At 46.9% G+C, this 22,317-nt stretch overlaps 1 pseudogene; it reads right to left on the bottom strand.

The window, feature by feature from the left end:
* The window catches only part of LOC147119103 (uncharacterized), a 38,487-nt pseudogene extending 27,422 nt beyond the window's left edge, over window positions 1-11,065 (bottom strand).
* Between the last annotated feature and the right edge of the window lie 11,252 nt (window positions 11,066-22,317).

Here is a 22,317-nt window from a genome sequence, read left to right as displayed (position 1 = left end):
GAAGACTGGCTGTATCACTGCTTTTAATAATACATTAGAGGACTGGACCACGTATGTGGAAAGAGTCGAGGTATATCTCGAGGCAAACGATATAGCGGAGGGGAAAAAGGCATCGATATTGTTAAACTTAATGGGCGCTAGAACGTACGGCCTATTGCGGGATCTGATTACTCCAGCCAAACCGAAGGCGAAGAGTTTTAACGAAATTGTTGCTGTTCTACAGGAGCACTTAAACCCTGCACCGCTGTTGATAGCAGAAAGATTTAAATTCCACAGGAGAACTCAGCACAAAGATGAGAGCAATGCTGAGTATCTTACGGAACTGCGCAAGCTATCAAAGCACTGCCAGTTCGGAGCAGGACTGGCAGATACCCTACGGGACAAATTTGTCTGTGGACTCCTGAGTGAAGGAACACAGAAGAAGTTACTCGCAGAAAAAGAGCTGACGCTAGATCAGGCTTTCAGCGTGGCAGTATCGTATGAAGCAGCAGCCAGGGAAGCTGCAGAAATTCAACAAAAACCACAGGAATACGGCACCCACAAAATGACACGGGGATTTGCAAAATGTTATCGCTGCGGCAGAACTAACCATGACCAGAAGGACTGCTGGTCCAAAGACAAAATATGCAGAAAATGCGGGAAGATTGGACACATTGCACGAGTTTGTAGGTCTGGGAAGAAGACCAGTGACAACAAAAAGGCTACTAAGGAACCGTACAAGAAAGTACAAAAGATGACAGACAGTAGTTCCAAAGACCAGATGAGCGATAGTGAATCTGGAAACAGGAGACTAAGCTGTCTCAAACTTCACAATGTAATCGCAAAAGAGGATCACCGAACCATTTGGGTCACTCTCACGATAGCAGGGTCCCAAGTTAAAATGGAATTGGATACAGGATCAGCGCTAACCGTCATGAATCGACGAGACTACGAGTGGTTATTTTCACACATACCCTTGAGAGAGACATCCATCATCTTGACGACATATACGGGGAAAAAAGTATACCCCAGAGGAAAAATAAGGGTGCCTGTCGAATACAATGGCAAGAAAATTCAGAAATTGTATCTCTACATACTGCCAAATGGTGGACCACCGTTATTGGGACGGGAATGGATCAGGAAGATAAACTTGGATTGGCATTCCATTCATGCAATGATGGTGGACAGTAAAAAAGATGATGACGTCACTCCTGGACGATTGTCAACAATCTTAGCTAACGCCAAAGAAGTATTTCAACAAGAACTGGGCACGTTTAAAGGCGTAACCGCCTCGTTAAAAATAGAAGAGAATGCAGTTCCCAAGTTTTTCAAAGCGAGACCGGTACCATATGCAATTCGCCCAGCCGTCAAGGTAGAGCTGGAGAATCTGGAGAAGGCGGGTGTGTTGTCTAAGGTCGACTGGAGCGAGTGGGCGACACCCATCATTCCTGTCATGAAGAAAACGTTAAGCAATAAGTCCGGAGAGCCAAGGAAGATTCGCATCTGTGGGGATTTCAAGGTGACGGTGAACCCTGTCCTTCACACAGTACAATATCCTCTTCCAAGGATAGAAGACATCTTCACCTCACTGTCTGGAGGGAAGCGTTTTACAAAAATTGACCTAGCACAAGCATATTTGCAGATGGAGGTTGAAGAGTCCTCTAGGAAGTATCTCACGATAAACACTCACAAAGGTCTTTACCAGTATCATCGATTGGTATTCGGAGTAGCATCGGCTCCGGTGATATGGCAAAGAGCGATGGAACAAGTCCTGCAAGGGATTCCGGGGACTCAGTGTTACTTGGACGACATCCTTGTAACAGGTGAAGATGAGAGTGAACACCTTAACAACCTAGAACAGGTGCTCACTAGACTACGGGAACATGGGCTGCGAGCCAACCGCCCCAAGTGCGAATTTTTTAAGAAACAGATATCGTATTGTGGCCACGTGATTGATGAAGAGGGGTTACATAAGTCCCCTGACAAAATTGAAGCGGTTGTTAAGGCCCCAGCGCCTGAAAATGTGTCGCAACTGAGGTCATTCCTCGGGTTGGTGCATTACTATCATAAGTTTTTGCCGAATTTGTCGACAATTCTGCACCCACTGAATGCCCTGCTACGAACGGGGGTAGCATGGAAATGGAGCGATGATTGTAAACGTGCTTTTCAGAGGAGTAAGGACTTAATCACTTCAAAGGAAGTATTGGCTCACTACAACCCAGCACTGCCAATCAGGCTGGCGTGTGATGCGTCTCCCTACGTCATTGGGGCGGTACTGTCACAAAAATTCCTTGATGGTTTGGAGAGGCCGATAGCTTTTGCGTCACGCTCGTTAACTTCTGCCGAGCGTAACTACGCCCAGATTGACAGAGAGGCCCTCAGCCTAGTGTGGGGGGGTGAAGAAGTTCAATCACTATCTGCACGGTCAAAAATTTACTCTACTAACCGATCATCAACCTCTTGTCTCCATTTTCAACCCTCAGAAGGGCGTACCGATAATGACAGCACAACGGCTGCAGAGATGGTCCCTTTTCCTAGGGGCACACCAATATGACATCGAGTACAAAGGAACTAAACAGCATGGAAATGCTGATGGATTGTCATGTCTACCGTTGCCGACGGTGGAAGAAGAAGACCTTGCAGTGGATCCAATGGAGTTATTCCACTCGACCATAGTCGAATGTCTCCCTGTGACGAATGCAAACATAGAAAAGGAAACACGGAATGACCCGACACTATCACGGGTCAATGATTTAACGGTGAAGGGATGGCCAACACATGGCGAACCACTGCTGCCAGCATTTTCGTCAAGAAGAGAACAGCTGTCAGTGTGCAGAGGAACCTTGATGTGTGGATCCAGAGTAGTAATTCCACCTAAGTTGACGGATAGAGTGCTCAATGAGCTTCATGAGGGTCATCTGGGTGGGGTAAAAATGAAGAGCTTAGCCAGAGCGGTTGTGTGGTGGCCGGGAATCGATAGAGAAATCAAAGAGATGACCAAGAGCTGTGCAGGATGCCAGAAGTTTCAAAATGCCCCACCACAAGCTCCTCTGCATCCATGGGAGTGGCCCTCATCTCCATGGCAAAGGGTGCACATTGATTTTGCTGGTCCCTTCATGGACTCGATGTTTTTAATTGCGGTGGATGCACATTCAAAGTGGCCAGAGGTAATAAAAATGTCCTCTACCACCACGGAAAAAACTATCACAGTTTTACGAACAATATTCGCCAGGAATGGGCTGCCTGAACAGATTTGCTCTGACAATGGACCACAGTTTGTGTCTGAAGAGTTCCGGAGGTTCTTAAAGAACAATGGTGTTAAGCATTACACATCTGCCCCATATCATCCAGCCACTAATGGATTGGCCGAGAGGTTTGTCCAAACATTCAAGAAGGCTATCAAGGCAATGTGTAATGAAGATATACCCCTACAACACAAGGTGGACAACTTCTTGTTTGCCTACCGGAATGCGACACATGCGGTTACCAACCAAACTCCAGCCATGATGTTCTTCAATCGAAGACTACGATGCCGCTTGGATTTGGTTAAGCCAAACGTCCGAAGAGATGTGGAGAACAGGCAGTTTCAGAATATGAATGAAAGGCCGACCAGGAGTTTTAAGATAGGTCAACCAGTTTTGGCCCGGGACTACCGCACTGAGAAATGGCAGCCAGGAACGATTTGTACACGACAAGGACCTCTCATGTATACCGTGGACGTTGGGGAGAGCATTGTAAGACGCCATGCTGACCAGATTCTAGAGTCACTGGAAAACGTCAACTCCACAGCACGATCTGATACACCTGGTAATGAAATCGACGTTCCAATTGCAGCTACCACAGAACCGGTAATATTGGAAGCAGATGAACCAAACAACGACATTGATTCCGACTCAACATTGCCAGAAGAACCTGATACTCCAAAGAGGCATTATCCAGACAGAATCAGGAAGCCTCCTCAAAGACTGAACTTATAATTGCTTAAACTTAACCAATGTATCTAGCAACAGTAATTGTGATTGTAATTCGTTATCATTAGTTGTTAAATGAATGTTATGTACTGTTTATCTAAAAGGGGAGGAATTGTTGTGCATGTACCTTTAAGAGAATAACTGGTCTCAGACTGCAGTACCGGCAGTGACCACCCCTGTATAAAAGGCGCTAGAGAGCCTCTGTTGTTTTAGATTCGTTATGGACTTCCACCAGTAAACATCTGTTGTTTTCACTTCTGCTAGTCCGTGTCTAAATCATTCACGGACTTAACAGTGTCCTGCAGAGATTCTTGCTCGGAACAAGGCGCACAGAAGACTGGGAGAGGCAAACAGCAGCAGAGTAAAGAACCGTTCAGAAATAGGAGGGATCAGACAGGGGCCAGATTTGAGGCAGTCTAAGATGGAGTTGGAGTGCATGTATGGAAATGCACGAAGCGTGGTAAATAACATTGGTGAACTGCAGGCACAAGTAGCCACATGGGACTGTGATACAGTGGCAATAACAGAGAGCTGGCTCACCTGTTCCTGGGACTAGGGACAGGGTCACTGGCAAGGCTTGGAAGCTAAGCAGAACCAGGCCTGCTTAGTACCTGGAGGGGTGACCATCAGGGAAAACCAGGTGCAGAAGGTCACAGAAAGAGCCCCGAGGGAGGGGCAGTTGGTGAGAAGGTCACGGAAGGAGCCCCGGGAGGGGCAGCTGGTGAGCAGGCCCGGGCGTTGGGCTGAAGATTGTCGGACAGGAGGAATGGTGGAAATGGAATGGCGGCGCGCACAGACGCAGCGGCTTTGCTTCTCCCAGGACGGTGCTATTTACGTTTAATGTTAATGTTATTTGTACTGGACTCATGGGAGCTTGCAAGATCACATTTTGTTGTTCATGTACTTGTGCATTGTACAATGACAATAAAGTTGAATTATTATTAAAGGTGAGGATTGGGAACTCGATATTCCTGGCTACAAGGTATTCAGGAAAGATAGGAAAAGGAGGTGGCAATATTGATCAAAGAAAGTATTAAAAAGAAAAAAAAACCTTGCATTTATATAGCGCCTTTCACGACCACCGGACGTCCCAAAGCGCTTTACAGCCAATGAAGTACTTTTTGGAGTGTAGTCACTGTTGTAATGTGGGAAATGTGGCAGCCAATTTGCGCACAGCAAGCTCCCACAGACAGCAACGTGATAATAACCAGATAATCTGTTTTAGCGATGTTGATTGAGAGATAAATATTGGCTAGGACACCTGGGATAACTCCCCTGCTCTTCTTCGAAATAGTGCCCTGGGATCGTTTACGTCCACCTAAGACGTCCACTCAGTTTAACATCTCATCAGAAAGATGGCACCTCCGACAGTGCAGCACTCCCTCAGCACTGCACTGGAGTGTCCGCCTAGATTTATGTGCTCAAGTCCCTGGAGTGGGACTTGAACCCACAACCTTCTGACTCAGAGAGGAGGGTGCTGGCCACTGAGCCACAGTGACACCAGAACTGGAGGATTGGGCCGTGATGTCTTTACTTGTTCATCTTGTTGACTCTGAATTGGAGTCTTGTGTTTTCAGACACCAGATAATTAATAGATTGTCTTTTACTGACTTTATTAACAGCACTGCAAAAATACAGAGAGAGTATAGTTACCCGATCCAGAGAACAGGGATAATACAGTGGATTCAGAGCTCTCTTCTCCACAGGTCTGTTCTAACAAGCTGCGACTACTAACTTGTTTACTACATTATTGACCTGGCCCTGCCCAAACCATAACCACAAGGATATCTGTGCATTGTTCTGACTGTGACCACAAGGCTGTGTCACTATCACACACACACACCGTTTCCTTCTTTCACATCTCCTTACACAGACCATCTCTTTACACATCCCCTTCCAGCCTCAATCAACATCATTGAAAGACACATGATATGGTCAATACTACATTGCTGTTTGTGGGAGCTTGCTGTGTGCAATTTGGCTGCTGCTTTTCCTACATTAGAACAGTGACTACACTTCAAAAGTGCTTCCTTGTCTGTAAAGCACTTTGGGACGTCCTGAGGTTGTGAAAGGTGCGATAGGAATACAAGCCTTTTTCCTTAGATAACAGCAACAGTTACACTGGGATAAATCTTCAGTCATTTTCTATTACAGGCTCTCTGGAAGGTGTGGGGAGCTGGGACTAGAGAGTAACTGAAGGTGTTAGAACTGAGATAATCTGGAGTTAGAAAGGAGAAGAGGCCCAAAAATGGAACATAGAATCATAGAAAGTTACAGCACGGAAGGAGGCCATTTCGGTCCATCGTGTCCGTGCCGGCCAACAAAGAGCTATCCAGCCTAATCCCACTTCCCAGCTCTTGGTCCGTAGCCCTGCAGGTTAGAGCATCCCAAGTGCTCATCCAAGCACTTTTTAAATGTGGTTCGGGTTCCTGCCTCTACCACCCTTTCAGGCAGTGAGTTCCAGACCCCCACAACCCTCTGGGTGAAGAAATTTCCCCTCAAATCCCCTCTAAACCTTCCACCAATTACTTTAAATCTGTGCCCCCTGGTTTTTGACCCCACTACTAAGGGAAATAGGTCCTTTCTATCCACTTTATCTAGGCCCCTCATAATTTTATACACCTCAATAGGTCTCCCCTCAGCCTCCTCTGTTCCAAGGAAAACAGACCCAGCCTATCCAGTCTTTCCTCATAGCTAAGATTCTCTACTCCCGGCAACATCCTTGTAAATCTCCTCTGTACCCTCTCTAGTGCAATCACATCTTTCCTGTAATGTGGTGACCAGAACTGCACGCAGTACTCTAGCTGAGGCCTAACTAGTGTTTTATACAGTTGAAGCATAACCCCCCTGCTCTTGTATTCTATACCATGGCTAATAAAGGCAAGCATTCCGTATGCCTTCTTAACCACCTTATCTACCTGGCCTGCTACCTTCAGGGATCTGTGGACATGCACTCCAAGGTCCCTTTGTTCCTCTACATACATTTAATGTGTATCCCCTTTCCTTGTTAGCCCTCCCCAAATGCATTACCTCACACTTCTCCGGATTGAATTCCATTTGCCACTGTTCTGCCCACCTGACCAATTTATTGATATCTTCCTGCAGTCTACAGCTTCCTTCTTCAGTATCAACCCCACAGCTGATTTTAGTATCATCTGCAAACTTCTTATTCAAGTCAAGATCGTTGATATATACCACAAAAAGCAAGGGACCTAGTACCGAGCCCTGCGGAACCCCACTGGAACCAGCCTTCCAGTCACCAATACACCCATCAACCATTACCCTCTGCTTCCTGTCTCCGAGCCAGTTTTGAATCCAAAACTTGACACTTTGCCCTGGATCCCATGGGCTTTTAACTTCGTGACCAGTCTGCCATGTGGAACCTTATCAAAAGCCTTGCTAAAGTCCATATACACTACATCAAATGCACTATCCTCATCTACCCTCCTTGTTAACTCCTCAAAAAATTCAATCAAGTTTGTCAGACACAACCTTCCCTTAACAAATCAGTGCTGACTATCCTTGATTAATCCGTGTCTTTCTAAATGAAGATTTATCCTGTCCTTCAGAATTCTTTCCAATAATTTTCCCACCACTGACTGGCCTGTAATTACTCGGTCTATCCTTTTCTCCCTTTTTAAACAAGGGTGCCACATTAGCAGTCCTCCAGTACTCCGGCACCACACCTGAAGCCAGAGAGGATTGAAAAATGATGGTCAGGAACAGTCGGTAACAGGACATCAATCAATCTCCTCTTATCTAAGAGACATCAAGCACTCGATCCACCGAGTGTTTGAAACAAAGCTGATTTATTTGACATTTGTCCAGAATATTAATCTCCAGCTCAGTTATAGGAGTTATATACATCAGAAACAAACCCAACTGTCAGAATGAACATGGTTCAGTCCTGGATGTGATTAACAGCAGCAAAAACAGCAGAATCCAGCCCCGCCATCACTTGTGAACTCGCTGGTGTCTCAGCAGGTTGGATGACTGACAGAATCCCTTCCACACACTGAGTAGGTGAATGGCCTCTCCTAAATGTGAACACGCTAGTGTCTCAGCAGATCAGATGAACGACTGAATCCTTTCCCACACACGGAGCAGGTGAACGGCCTCTCGCCAGTGTGAGCATGCTGGTGTGTCAGCAAGGTAGATGAATGAGTGAATCCCTTCCCACACATGGAGCAGGTGAATGGCCTCTCCCTGGTGTGCACTCGCTGATGTGTCAACAGGTGGGATGATTGAGTGAATTCCTGCCCACAGCCGGAGCAGGTGAACGTCCTCTCCCTGCTGTGAACTCGCTGGTGTTTGATGAGTTGGGATGAGGAAGTAAATCCCTTTCCACACATAGAACAGGTGAATGGCCTCTCCCCAGTGTGAATCCGCTGGTGTGTCGGCAGTTGCGATGACTGAGCAAATCCCTTCCCACACATGGAGCAGGCGAACGGCCTCTCCCCAGTGTGACTGCGTCGATGAGTTTCAAGCAGAGACGGGTAATTGAATCCCTTCCCACAGTCCCCACATTTCCACGGTTTCTCCATGGTGCGGGTGTCCTCGTGTCTCTCCAGGTTGGACGATCAGTTGAAGCCTCGTCCACACACAGAACACGTGTATGGTTTCTCCCCGCTGTGACTGGTGTGCTGTTTTTTCAGGCTGTGTAACTGGTTAAAGCTCTTTCCACAGTCAGTGCACTGGAACACTCTCACTCGGGTGTGGGTGTCTCGGTGCTTTTCCAATCACACTGACGTTTGAAATTTTATCACACAGCCACAACAGCCAAACATTCTCCGTCCACATTCAAAGGCCGATGATATTCCCGTCCTGATGAATGGAGTGACTCTGTCAGATCTTGAAGTAATGTTTGGTTTGAGTTTCCTGTCTCTAAATCCTCCCCTTCTAATACCCTGTAAAGGGAGTTTACAAAAGTCATCACAGTAAGTGCAGGATAGAAATTCAGAACAGACAATTCTAGTTTCTATGGAACATTCTTGTCTCTCTTGTTCCCCCAAAGCTGTAAATCCCCATCCCACACACTCTTCCCTCCTCCCTGTGCTGAAATCCAAACCCATCGCACCATCTCCAACATTTCTTTCCTCCACTCCCAGTTTTCTCCCTCCCTCTGCTCTGGTTGGGTTCAGTTCTCCACCCGCTGTGTGCAGAGTGAGAATAAAATCAATGAGTCAATGATTGACAACTCTCCGACACCTCCTCCTACCTCCGCCTGGACCATGACCCCCCTACCGAACATCAAGCCATTGTTTCCAAGACTGTCACTGACCCCATCTCCTCTGGAGATCTTCCCTTCATGGCCGCCAACCTCATAGTTCCCCAACCCCGCACAGCCCACTTCTACCTCCTTCCCAAGATCCACAAACAGGACTGCCCTGGTACACCCATCGTTTCAGCCTGTTCTTGCCCCACGGAACTTATCTCTTCCTATCTCGACTCTATCTTTTCTCCCCTTGCCCAGTCTCTTCCAACCTACATCCGCGACTCTTCAGACGCCCTCCGCCACTTTAAGTTTCCAGTTTCCTGGCCCCAACCATCTCCTTTTCACTGGATGTCCAATCCCTCTACACCTCCATCCCCCACCAGGATGGCCTGAGGGCGCTTCACTTCTTCCTAGAACAGAGGCCCGACCAGTTCCCATCCACCACCACCCTTCTCCGCCTGGCTGAATTTGTTCTCACATTGAACAACTTCTCCTTTGACTCCACTCACTTTCTCCAAATTAAAGGTGTTGCTATGGGAACCCGCATTCCCACTCTCCAGGGCCCCAAATACTCCTTCCAGGTGAAACAGCAATTTACTTGTACTTCTTGCAATCTAGTATACTGTATTCGCTGCTCACGATGCGGTCTCCTCTACACTGGGGAGACCAAACGCAGATTGGGTGACCGCGTTGCGGAACACCTCCGTTCAGTCTGTAAGGGTGACCCCGAGCTTCCGGTCGCCTGTCACTTTAATTCACCGCTGCACTCTGACACTGATCTCTCTGTCCTCGGCCTCTTGCACTGTTCCAATGAAGCTCAACGTAAGCTCGAGGAACAGCACCTCACAGACCAGGGTTCCTGGGGACAGACCCCACAGACCCATCTCCGTTATCCTGTAACAGACCAGGGTTCCTGGGGACAGACCCCACAGACCCATCTCCCTTATCCGGTAACAGACCAGGGTTCCTGGGGACAGACCCCACAGACCCATCTCCCTTATCCGGTAACAGACCAGGGTTCCTGGGGACAGACCCCACAGACCCATCTCCCTTATCCTGTAACGGACCAGGGTTCCTGGGGACAGACCCCACAGACCCATCTCCCTTATCCTGTAACAGACCAGGGTTCCTGGGGACAGACCCCACAGACCCATCTCCCTTATCCTGTAACAGACCAGGGTTCCTGGGGACAGACCCCACAGACCCATCTCCCTTATCCTGTAACAGATCAGGGTTCCTGGGGACAGACCCACCTCCCCTCTCAATGGTGATTCAAAGATATTGTGTAAACCTTCACCTGAATGGGTCTGATTCGCCGATCCCCACCTGATCAGACAGACTCTGTCTGAAGGAGACTCAGATAAAGTCCGATCTTTTTTCGTATGATAGTAGCAAAGCAAATCCAATGTCAATATCTAAGTCAGATATCCAGGTCAAAGCTTCCTGTGTAACAGTGTGGATATCTTGTCGGCTGCCTGTGAATTTCCTCTGAGGGCAGTGCTCAATGATGGGCTCCAGGGTCTGATCAGGAGCTCCAGTCACATGATGGGGATGCTTTAATCTTCCATCTATGGAGAAGGTGGCAGCATCTACCATGACCGTTTCTGAGGCGGTTGAAGGTTGTCCACTGTTTGCGAGGAAGGTTTGATCCGATGACTATTAAACGCTCCCCAGGCTGCAGGTTCTGTGGCAGATCCCAGCCCTTGCCCTCTCCGTTCGTTCTCAGAAGACTTTGTCCCGAGCTGAGAGTCTCTCTGGAGATGGTGCTGGAGTCAATGGGGTTTGAAACATTCACTCAGTGGGTCTCCTCACTGTGCTCTCACCCTCCACCTTTAATGATCACCAATGGGATTGGGTCGGTCCATTTTGAACCGTTCAGGGCTCTGGGCAGGGGCTCCATTGCTCCCCTGGTGTTTCCATTGACTGTCGAACCCTTAGCTGTGAGTCTGTGCACTTCCCCAGATATCTGAGGGATTCGAATGGTGGGAGAGAACACAAGGAGTCTCTTTATACAGACGGTGTCCTTCTTTGACCCGACTGGGCTTCAAGGGGTGGAGGAGGTGAACCCGGGGTGGGGGGCTGATGCTGATCTGGACTTGTGTGGAGGGAGTGAGATATCGGGGCTGAAACTCCACTCCTGGTCCATCGCTGCCACTGGTACATTTCACCCGGTGAATACGGCGGACTCCCCGGGTTTACACTCTCCCCTCATTTAAACATAGATGGTGCAGTGTGGGAGGTGAGGGAGGAGTCTGCTCTATATTTCCTAAGGAGGCTGAAGGGATGTAACCTGTCACCCCTGATCCTCTCTAACTTTTATCGCTGCACAATAGAGAGCATCCTGACAAACTGTATCACAGTATGGTATGGCAGCTGTAGCTACTATGACCGGAAAGCCCTGCAGCGGGTAGTCAAAACTGCCCAACGCATTACCGGTACCCGGCTACCGACCATAGAGCACATATACCAGAAACGCTGTTTACGGAGGTCGCGGTCGATCATCAAAGACCCTACCGACCCCAGCCACAGTCTGTTCGCCCTCCTGCCATCTGGGAGACGCTGCAGATGCATTCGCACCCGTACGACCAGATTTAGGAACAGCTTCTTTCCCAGGGCTTTCATCCTACTGAACTCCACAAATAAACTCTAAAGCCTGCACATCTGCCAATACACTTTATTATGGTTATGTTTATGTTAATGTACTACAAGCCAAATGTATGTTGAATGTTTAAATGTCTTAATCTAAATGTACACTCTCGGGAGCCGCAAGCCTACATTTCGTTGTACTGCACTTGTGCACTAACAATGACAATAAAGTTGATTATGATGATGATTATGATTCCCGGGGCAGATCAGACAAAATGCTTTGAGTGGTGGGTCCAGCAGTGAAACTGAAACCAAACCAAAGGGAACAAATAAAGATCCAATCCAAGGGAACAAGCAACGGGACAATGGGAAGAAACCACAACCGGCCCAAAAGTGGGATAATCTCCCCAAAAGGTCGGTGCGGACGGTTAGAAACTCCTCCTGGTGACTGTGTGCCTGCAGGACTCAGCTTCACTCCAGTGTTTAAAGGCAGAGAGCGCTGGCCTCACACCCAGGGGGCAATGTGTGGGAATTCCAGGGGCAGCGAGGACATGCCCGGAAATACCCCGGAGCAGTGAAAGCCAACTGGGCCCCAGGACAAGCTCATCGGAAAACCCAGGACAAGGGCAAATTCAAAACGCAGTTTGCAGGTGTGATGCTCTCTTCACACATCGAAGGTGAGAGAGATGCATGAAATTTATACTAAATCATCACTTAGCATTATAGAAAATAGTGTTTCCACACTCATCCCACAAAATAGGTCCATTTTATTTCGTTTTATTGAACTATATAAATGCGTTCTTTCCACATAAGCTGCTGGAATATCCAGGGCCTCCGCTCCTCAACTTTTGGGATGAAGAGTACAGACCCTGAATTCCTAAAAGCTATAAAAGACATTGATATAATTGTGTTAACAGAAACATGGTGCCAAAAGGACATGCCGACCCACTGTCCTCCAATGTACCATGAAATCATTGTGCCCTCAGTAAAGAACACTAAAACACGCAAGGGCAGAACCTCCGGGGGAATATTGGTGTGGTATAAGGGAGAACTGGACAAACACATCTCACCGGTAAAACAGGGGAAATCACACGTATGGCTAAAACTAGATAAAAATATAGGAATAGCAAAAAAAGATGTTTACTTATGTGCGATCTACATACCTCCAATAGATTCGCCATATTTCGAAGAGGAGTTATTTGTTACTCTCCACATGGAAATCAGCCATTTCCAGGCCCAAGGAAAGGTGATAATATGTGGGGACCTAAATGCAAGGACCGGTTGTGAACCTGACTTCATAGACCCACAGGGAAACAACCATGTGTTTGGCCAGACCCCTTTAGATGTCACACCAGCCATCGCAAATCGGAACAACCTTGATCGTGAAATAAATAAAAGCGGTAGGGAGGTAGTGCAACTCTGCCGAGCCTTAGGCCTGTACATAGTTAATGGTAGGTTCAGAGGGGACTCCCTAGGGAGACTCACATACTCCTCAACTCTTGGGTCTAGTGTGGTGGACTATACAATCACTGACCTGGACCCCTGCGATATCAACGCATTCACTGTCAGGCAGCAATCCCCCCTCTCAGACCATAACCAAATAAATGTGTACCTTAAACTTTCTGCCCAAACTACAGACACAAAAAAGGAACACAGTAAGCTACATAAAATAAACCAGACATACAGATGGGCCCCAGACAGTGGAGATAAATTCATCACAGCACTAAATTCACCTGATCTCACAAGTAAAATTTCAAAATTTAAAGAAAATCTATATGAGATCACCAGAGATGGTGTAAACACGGCCATAGAGGATATAAATATGATCTTCCATGAGGCAGCTGTAAAAGCCGACCTCGTGAAACAGAAGAGGAAGCATCACAAAAGACAAAATAAAAATATGAAATGGTTTGACCACGAATGCAAAAATACCAGAAAAGACCTGAGAAAAATATCAAACCAAAAGCATCGGCAACCAAACAATCCGGACCTACGTACTAGATACAATGAAACCCTCAAAAGATATAAACACACCATTAGGAACAAAACACAAAACTATACCCACAAAATACTCGAAGAAATTGAAAACTCCACCAATCCAAAACAATTCTGGGAAATGTGGAATAACCTGAGTACAACACAATTGCAAGCATTACCAATCCAAGATGGCGACATCTGGAGAACACATTTTGAAAACCTCTACAAAGACATCCCAAAAAACAAAACAAACCCAAGTCAACATCAGGTCACAGAAAAACTCCACACATTAGAAGCAACAATTAAAGACAACCAAAACCCTCTAGACTCCCCAATCACATGGAAAGAACTGGCCACAAAAACAAAATCTCTCCACCTAAAGAAAGCCTGTGGCCCAGACAACATCAAAAATGAAATGCTAAAGTTCAGCAATATGGAGATGCAGGGTGCGATACTCAAACTATTCAACATCATATTACGCTCAGGCTGTTTTCCCGATATCTGGTGCCAAGGACTAATCTCCCCCATATATAAAAGTGGAAACAAATCAGACCCAAATAACTACCGCGGCATCTGTGTCAACAGTTGTCTAGGGAAGTTATTCTGCAGTATTCTAAATAGTAGATTACTTGATTTTCTTAACAAACATAATATCCTCAGAAAAAACCAAATAGGCTTTCTTCCAAAACACCGCACCGCCGACCATATCTATACCCTTCACACCCTCATTGAAAAACATAAACACCAAACAAAAAATGGGAAAATATTCGCCTGTTTCATCGACTTCAAGAAAGCCTTTGACTCTATATGGCACGAAGGGCTCTATTATAAACTTCTTCAGTGTGGAATAGGGGGCAAAGTCTATGACCTTATTAAATCAATGTATCTGAAAAACAAATGCGGGGTCAAAATTGGAGACAAACGCACCGATTTCTTCACCCAGAGAAGAGGCGTCCGGCAGGGCTGCAATTTGAGCCCGACCCTGTTCAACATATACATAAATGAATTAGCAGACATGCTGGAGCAAAGCGAGTCACCAGGTCTCCGTCTCCTGGATGGAGAAGTGAAGTCCCTGTTCTATGCGGACGACCTGGTTCTGCTGTCTCCCACAGAACAGGGATTACAGCAACAACTAGACCTACTCGACAAATACTGCCAAAATTGGGCTCTAACAGTAAATCTAAAGAAAACCAACATCATGATTTTTCAGAAAAGACCCAGATGTCAGGAAAACAAATACCAGTTTACCCTCAGTGATACCACTATAGGACACAGTATGAGCTACACCTACCTTGGTCTAACTATTACAGCATCAGGGAGCTTCAGCATAGCAGTGAATGCACTAAAAGAAAAAGCCCGAAGAGCCCTATATGCAATAAAAAGAAAATTCTACAACATCCAAATCCCAATCAAAATCTGGCTCAAAATTTTTGACAGCATAATCCTGCCCATTGCACTGTACGGTAGTGAAGTATGGGGCCCGCTAAATCACCAAAGCTACACTAAATGGGAAAAACACACAATAGAAGCCCTACATGCAGAATTCTGCCGAAGCATCCTTCGCACCCAAAGAAAAACGCCAACAAATGCATGCAGAGCCGAACTAGGCAGATACCCACTGATAATAAACATCCAAAAACGAGCACTAGACTTCCTAAATCACCTCAAATCTAGCTCCCCAGACACCCTTCATTTCAAAGCCTTTCAGACCCAAGAGCTAAACCCAGAAAAGAGTCCCCTGAGTCAGCTGCTACTGAAACTAAGTACTCAGCCGGACCCTGACCAGCCCCAGACCAACACAGCCGTCCAAACACCAATCCGAGTGAACCAAATCATTAAAAAATGCAAAGAAACCTACCTGGAACATTGGAACAAAATAACCGAAAGCCAAAGCAGATTAGAATGTTACCGGGCCCTAAAAAGAGAATATAAACTGGCAGACTACCTCACGACCATCAGAGACACAAAACAGAGACAGACCCTCACCAGGTACAGACTAAGCGACCACCAACTGGAAATTGAAAAAGGCAGATACAAGAAATCCTGGCAGCCTAGAGAGAATAGAATATGCGATCAATGTCTGGCTGGCGAGGTTGAAACAGAAATGCATTTCCTCCTAAAATGCGAAAAATTCAACACATCAAGAAACATATTATTCAACAAGCTAAGCCAAACAACCCCAGATTTCAAGGAATTGGATGATCTGTCAAAATTGAGATTAGTCCTAGGAGAAGGAGACAGACCATACCTTGGGGCTAAATATGTAACAACATGTCACAACCTGAGGACTGTTTAAAAGTAAGACTGTTTAAAATTAATATTGAACGTACCAAATGAAGTAGAAAGACTGTTTAAAATTAATATTGTTTAAAAGTAATATTGTATATACCCAACAAATGTCAAATCGATTGACACCTACAGAATGTTGGAAAACTGTACCTTTTTGCTATGTAAGCTTTGGCAATATGGTTCTCTGTAAACTTTCATGCCAATAAAGCATTTGAACTGAACTGAACTGAACTGCTGTGGGTCACACACTAAGCCCAGTAGCTGAAAGTGATTAACAGACTGGGTTTGTGTTTAGTGATCCCGGGCATGTTACCGATACCTTCCCTGGATATCAAGGCTGGGAAAGGCACTCTGGAATGGATGGCGAGCTGGGACTTGTCCATGAGATTAACTGAAGGTATGAGAACTGAAATAATCTAGAGTTAGGAAGGAGAAACGGCCCAAAAATGGAGTAGGTAACAGGACATCAATTAGTCTCCTCTTATCTTGGAGAAATCAAATACACGACACACTGTGTATTTGAAGCGAAGCTGATTTATTCGACAGGTAATCAGAATATTAAACTCCAACCCAGTTATTGGGGTTATTAACATCAGCAGAAACAAACCCCAAATGTCACAATGAACATGGTTCAGTCCTGGATGTGATTAATAGCAGCAATAACAGCAGAATCCAACCCCTGCAGGCACTTGTGAACTCGCTGGTGTCTCAGCAGGCTGGATGAACGAGTGACTCCCTTCCCACACACACAGCAGGTGAACGGCCTCTCCCCAGTGTGAACAGACTGGTGTCTCAGCAGGGTGGATGACTGAGTGAATCCCTTCCCACACACGGAGCAGGTGAACGCCCTCTCCCCAGTGTGAGTGCGTTGGTGTCTGAACAGATACTTTTTGCTTTTAAAGCTCTTCTCACAGTCAGAACATTTAAATAGTCTCTTATCAGTGTGAACAAGTTGGTGTTCAGTGAGGCTGGAGGAGTTAGTGAATCCCTTCCCACACACGGAGCAGGTGAACGGCCTCTCCCCAGTGTAAACGCCCTCATGTTTAATCAGTTCCTCAGAGCTTTTAAAGCTGTTCCCACAGCCAGAACATTTAAACAGACTCTCGTCAGTGTGAACTTGCTGGTATTTCGGCAGGTTAGGCGATTGAGTGAATTCATTCCCACACACGGAGCTATTAAACTGTGTGGCAACAGTGTGAACACCTTGGTGTCTGAGCATGTTATATAACAGACTGAATCCCTTCCCACACACGGAGCAGGTGAATGGCCTCTCCCCAGTGTGACTGCGTTGATGAGTTTCCAGCTCAGACGGGTAATTGAATCCCTTCCCACGGTTTCTCCATGGTGCGGGTGTCCTTGTGTCTTTCCAGGTTGGATGATCAGTTGAAGCCTCGTCCACACACAGAACACGTGTACGGTTTCTCCCTGCTGTGAATGGGGCGATGTTTCTTCAGGCTGTGTAACTGGTTAAAGCTCTTTCCACAGTCAGTGCACTGGAACACTCTCACTCGGGTGTGTGTGTCTCGGTGCTTTTCCAGTCACACTGATGTTTGAAATCTTTTCCTAGACAGAACAGAGAAACATTTCTCCTTCCATATTCAAAGGCCGATGATATTCAGGTCCTGATGAATGGAGTGACCCTGTCAGATCTTGATGTGATGTTTGGTTTGAGTTTCCCGTCTGTAAATCCTCCCCTTCTAATACCCTGTAAAAGGAGTTTACAAAAGTCATCACTGTAAGTACAGGATAGAAATTCAGAACAGACAATTCTAGTTTCTATGGAACATTCTTTCCTCTCTTGTCCCCCCAAACATGTGGTCCAATCAAACTAAAAGAAGCCAAAATAAGCAGCAGAATTCCCTCCAACAGCAAAGGGAACCTTCCCAACTAAACCAGAATGTTGTTCCCAGTGTCTGAGAGACACTCTGTACCCTGAGGTACCCACCGGTCGAGGAAGGTATCCAGTGGACCGGTGGACACCGCCTGCTCCCTCTCCAGGGCCACCCGGGCAGGGACAAGACCACGGGAGAGAGGCAGGCAGCCAGAGTGACGACGTCCCCATGGGCTCCGCCCATCCTGGACCTACAAATTGCTGTTATCGCCAGGCCCAAGAGCAGGTCCAGGAGAAGATCCTCCGACTTACCCACCCCCCTCCGCACCGGGCGGCCAAAGATTAGGAGCGTGGGGCTAAAGTGTAACCAAGAGTTGAGAAGCAGCCCCTTCAGGTAACTATACAGGGGCTGCAACCTCTCACACTGAATATATACACGGCCCATGGACTCCTCTAGGCCGCAAACATCACATGCAGCCTGAGAGTGGGTGAAGGTGATTAAAAACCTGTTGCCCAGGATGCTCCATCTCCTGGGCACTGGGACCCGGTTGGGAACAGAGACCTTGATGCCCCGCCCACTCTTTGTTCCTGCCCAAGATGGCCACGCATGCGCCGTGACCCTGCCCTGTCCAAGATGGCGGCCAGTGACCCCACTGACCCGGGCAGCCGGGCCTGTCACCACGGGGCAAACACGGGGCCTGAGGCCTACACCGGGTATTTACGGAGCTTCCCAGCCCACCCGCGGGTCCAATTCCTCCCCGAGCCCACAATCTCCTACCGCCTCCTGGAACCATCTCTTCCACTTCAGACCATCGCCACCACTGGCACTGCACATGCTCAGAGCACAGCCCTGTCCCGCGCCTGCGCACTGGGCTCCTGTGGTCATTCTGCCGCGCGAGGGATTTTTGCTCTTATTTAACCCAGTGGTACTGAGGCCAATTATAGACCCTGAGCTGTCTTGGCTGAGATCAACAAACAGCACAGACTAAGGATTGAACTTGGGACCTTCCCAGTGAGTTGTGCAGAGTGTTTTAAAATTTGGGGGAGGGTTAGAACAGAATATTTTGAAAGGAATGTTACTCCACCTTTAAAGGAAACCTTCATTAAACTGCAAAATTCTGACGTCTTTCAAAATTGCACAAGCAAAAAGTAGACAGACATTTTAGAAAGGCTCAAGTCACTAAAATAGACAGGTTTACAATCACTGCATGAGTACAGAAGGGAGCGACTGTTAAAAGGAGCTCTGTCAGTGAAGTGCTCCGACACTCCAAGATAAACCAGACTGTCCTTTTAAGTATAAATATGCAAAGTAAAGGGGTCACGGTCCATTTAAATATCTGCCCCATTTCCCCAGGCAGTGGGAGGAGGAACAGCGCGCGGTCACTTTATAACCTGACCCAGCGGGCCACATGAGGAAACCCACTCAATGTGGGGCGGGGCCTTGAGAACCAGCTCTATGGGGGATCACTTACATAGAGACACCAAATCCAGGGACCAATTACTAGGGTTGCAAAATTCTGGGAATTTTTAAAAGAGGAAACTTTCCATGGGAATTTTCGGGAATTTTGAGTTTTCTTGCACACTGATGGTTTTTGTCTCTGACCCTTATATTATCTTTGTTGTCAAAATAGACATACTGTTCCATACAAATAAAAACAGGCTTTCAAAACTTTATTTAGGTTATAATTTTGAACTTTATTGAACCCCCACAAAAAAGACCCATCTAAAATAAAATAAAAAGAGCGTCAGCTTATTTAGCCTGTAATTTGTCCTTATTTTGTCCCTTTGAGTCTTCTACTCGTGAGTCTTCTGAGTCTTCTACTCCTCATTGCTCCTCCTGATTCTCTGACTCTGGCTCTGACGTGTCCATTTCCTCCTCTGTGTCAGTGTCTAGCTGTGTGGTGGACACTTCTATATCTGGCTCAATAAGTTGTAGGTTCGTCCGGATAGCCACCAGTTTCTCCACTCTCTTGTTAGTCAGCCTGTTGCGCACCTTTGTATGCGTATTCCCAAAAAGTGACCAGTTTCATTCATGATGAAGGTGGGATTTGGAGTATCACCGATGCAATAGGTGACAGGGCCTCAGATGCACAAAGTCCCTTCCACCAGGTATGTGCACTAATATGCTTGTATGATTCCCATATCCCATCCCCATTCCAAAGACCTTGCTTGGTAGAGAACTTTGCCAGACTTCCCAGAACTTTGCCCACATCCAGATTGAGATGGTGTGAGAGGGTAGAAATCACACTGTAAGCGCTGTTGATCTGTTCTCCAGAAAGTATTGGTCTCCCAACATGCTTTGGGTCCAGCATGTATGCTGCAGCATGAATCAGCTTGACACAAAATTCTTGACGCGTCTGTATGAATTGAACAATTGCCTTCTCCTCTGCTTTGAGCAGCAGGGATGTGGGTAGGGCAATGCTGATTTGCTCTTTTAAATCAGTAAAAAGCCTGAGGACATCTGACAAGACAGCGTCATCTCCTTCAATCTGAGCAATTGCAGATGCTACTGGTGAGAGTAGTTTAAGGCTGCTAACCACTCTCTCCCAAAACACATCATCCAGCAGTATTTTCTTGATGGTGGTTTCCATATCCCCAGACTGGGATATTGCCATTTCTTGCAGCGACTCCTTACCCTCCAGAAGGCTGTTGCACATTATGACAACACCACCCCATCTAGTGTTGTTGGGCAGCTTCAGTGTGGTGTTCTTGTTTTTTGTCATTTGCTTGGAGTTGTAGGTTGCTGCAACTACCTGTTTTCCCCTGACATACTTAACAACTTGCTTTGCTCTCTTGTACAGTGCTTCCATGGTTCTCAAACCCATGATGTCCTTGAGGAGCAGGTTAAGCCCATGAGCTGTGATGTAAGAAAAAGGAGTCTTACCATCAAGTAACTTTAAAGTAAGCTTTAAGTAACTTATAAACACACTATATACAAGAGAGGTCTTTACCATGCCTCTGGTAGAAGACTCTTACAATACTGAACAGACCAGTATTTATACCAGTCCAACAGGAAGTGACATGACAGGAAGTGAGGTATGTACACAGTTCATAGTTCATAGTTCACAGTAAGTGATGACATAACTTCCCGGAAGTTATTATTATTATCACATTCTTCCCTCCTGCAGGATTAGGAGGCTGTGGTCTACCTTTTGGTCCGCAGCCGCCGAACAAGGAAGAGTCGCACCCGTTTGGATTCCCGTCGTAGAGGGTCGCTGGTCCGCTTACATGCGGTTGGCCATTGGTCAGAGTCTGTGTGGCCTGGATTGCCCTGTGAAGGGTCGGGGAGATCATGGCTTCGAGTACGAGCCCCAATAGGTTCAAAGTCGGACTGCCTCTGTTCAGAGGGAGGTGCAGAGCTGGTCTGTGGCGGATCAGTACTTTCATGCGCGGTACTGGGAGGGTCGCAACCTTGAGTACGGGGTTCTACCGGCACCAAGCTAGTTGGTGTCCGATCAGGATCCTGGAGAGGGGTACCCGATAGGTCCCAAGAGTTTCCTGGTGAAATGCCATCACCCGATGTCCCACTAGGTCCTGGTGGGCAGGGAGCCAGATCCCGTAATGATACGGTAGATTCTCGGCCGTCGGAATATCGTATGTTTGCATAGGTGGGGTTGGCATCGGCTAGTTCGACCTCGTCTACGAGAGGGTCATTTTTAGATGTCCGAACGTATCTTTGGAGTAATACAGGTCCAGGAGTAGTTAGCCATGACGGGAGTGATGTCCCATGAGATGAGCGATGCTGGAATCCAAAGAACCGCTCATGAGGTGTAGTATTTGTGGCTGTAGAAAGCAGGGACCGTATAGAGTGCAATGCATCCGGAAGCACTGTTTCCCATTGCTGGTCTGGTAGGCCCCGAGATCTTAAAGCGAGACGTACGGAATTCCAGATGATACCGTTATACCTCTCTACCTGCCCATTTCTGATGGGATGGTATGGTGTTGTTTTGCTTGTAGCAATTCCCCGTTCTGAGAGGTAGTCCTTGAGTTCCCTTGACATAAAGGATGGACCCCGATCTGAGTGAATATAAGCTGGCATGCCACAGAGAGAAAATACCTGCTCAAGGCAGCAGATTACTGTGGACGCCAGCATATTGGAGCAGGGGAAGGCAAACGGAAAACGTGAATATTCGTCGATCATGGTGAGCAAATATGTGTTCCGAGTTGAAGAGGGCACTGGGCCCTTAAAATCGATGCTAAGTCATTGCATCGGTTGGGTTGCATGTATGAGTATACCATCTGAGGGGCGGAAGAACTGAGGTTTTAATTCCGCACAAAGCCGGCATTCTGAGCATATTTTCTTTACATCTCCAGTGGAAAAAGGGAGATTCTGTGATCGTACGAAATGTAGCATGCGCGTAACGCCAGGATGACACAATCCATTGTGGACATCCATGAGAGTAGAGGATGACATAGTGGAGCAGAATGCCCGTGTGAGGGTGTCTGGGGCCACATTCTCCTTGCCAGGC

Source organism: Somniosus microcephalus, chromosome 4, assembly GCF_052327205.1.
Source record: "Somniosus microcephalus isolate GS21.2 chromosome 4, FLI_Smic_1.0, whole genome shotgun sequence".
Classification (NCBI taxonomy): Eukaryota; Metazoa; Chordata; class Chondrichthyes; order Squaliformes; family Somniosidae; genus Somniosus; species Somniosus microcephalus.
The sequence above is the reverse complement of the archived record's forward strand: the minus strand, read 5'-3'. Positions and strand labels throughout refer to the sequence as shown.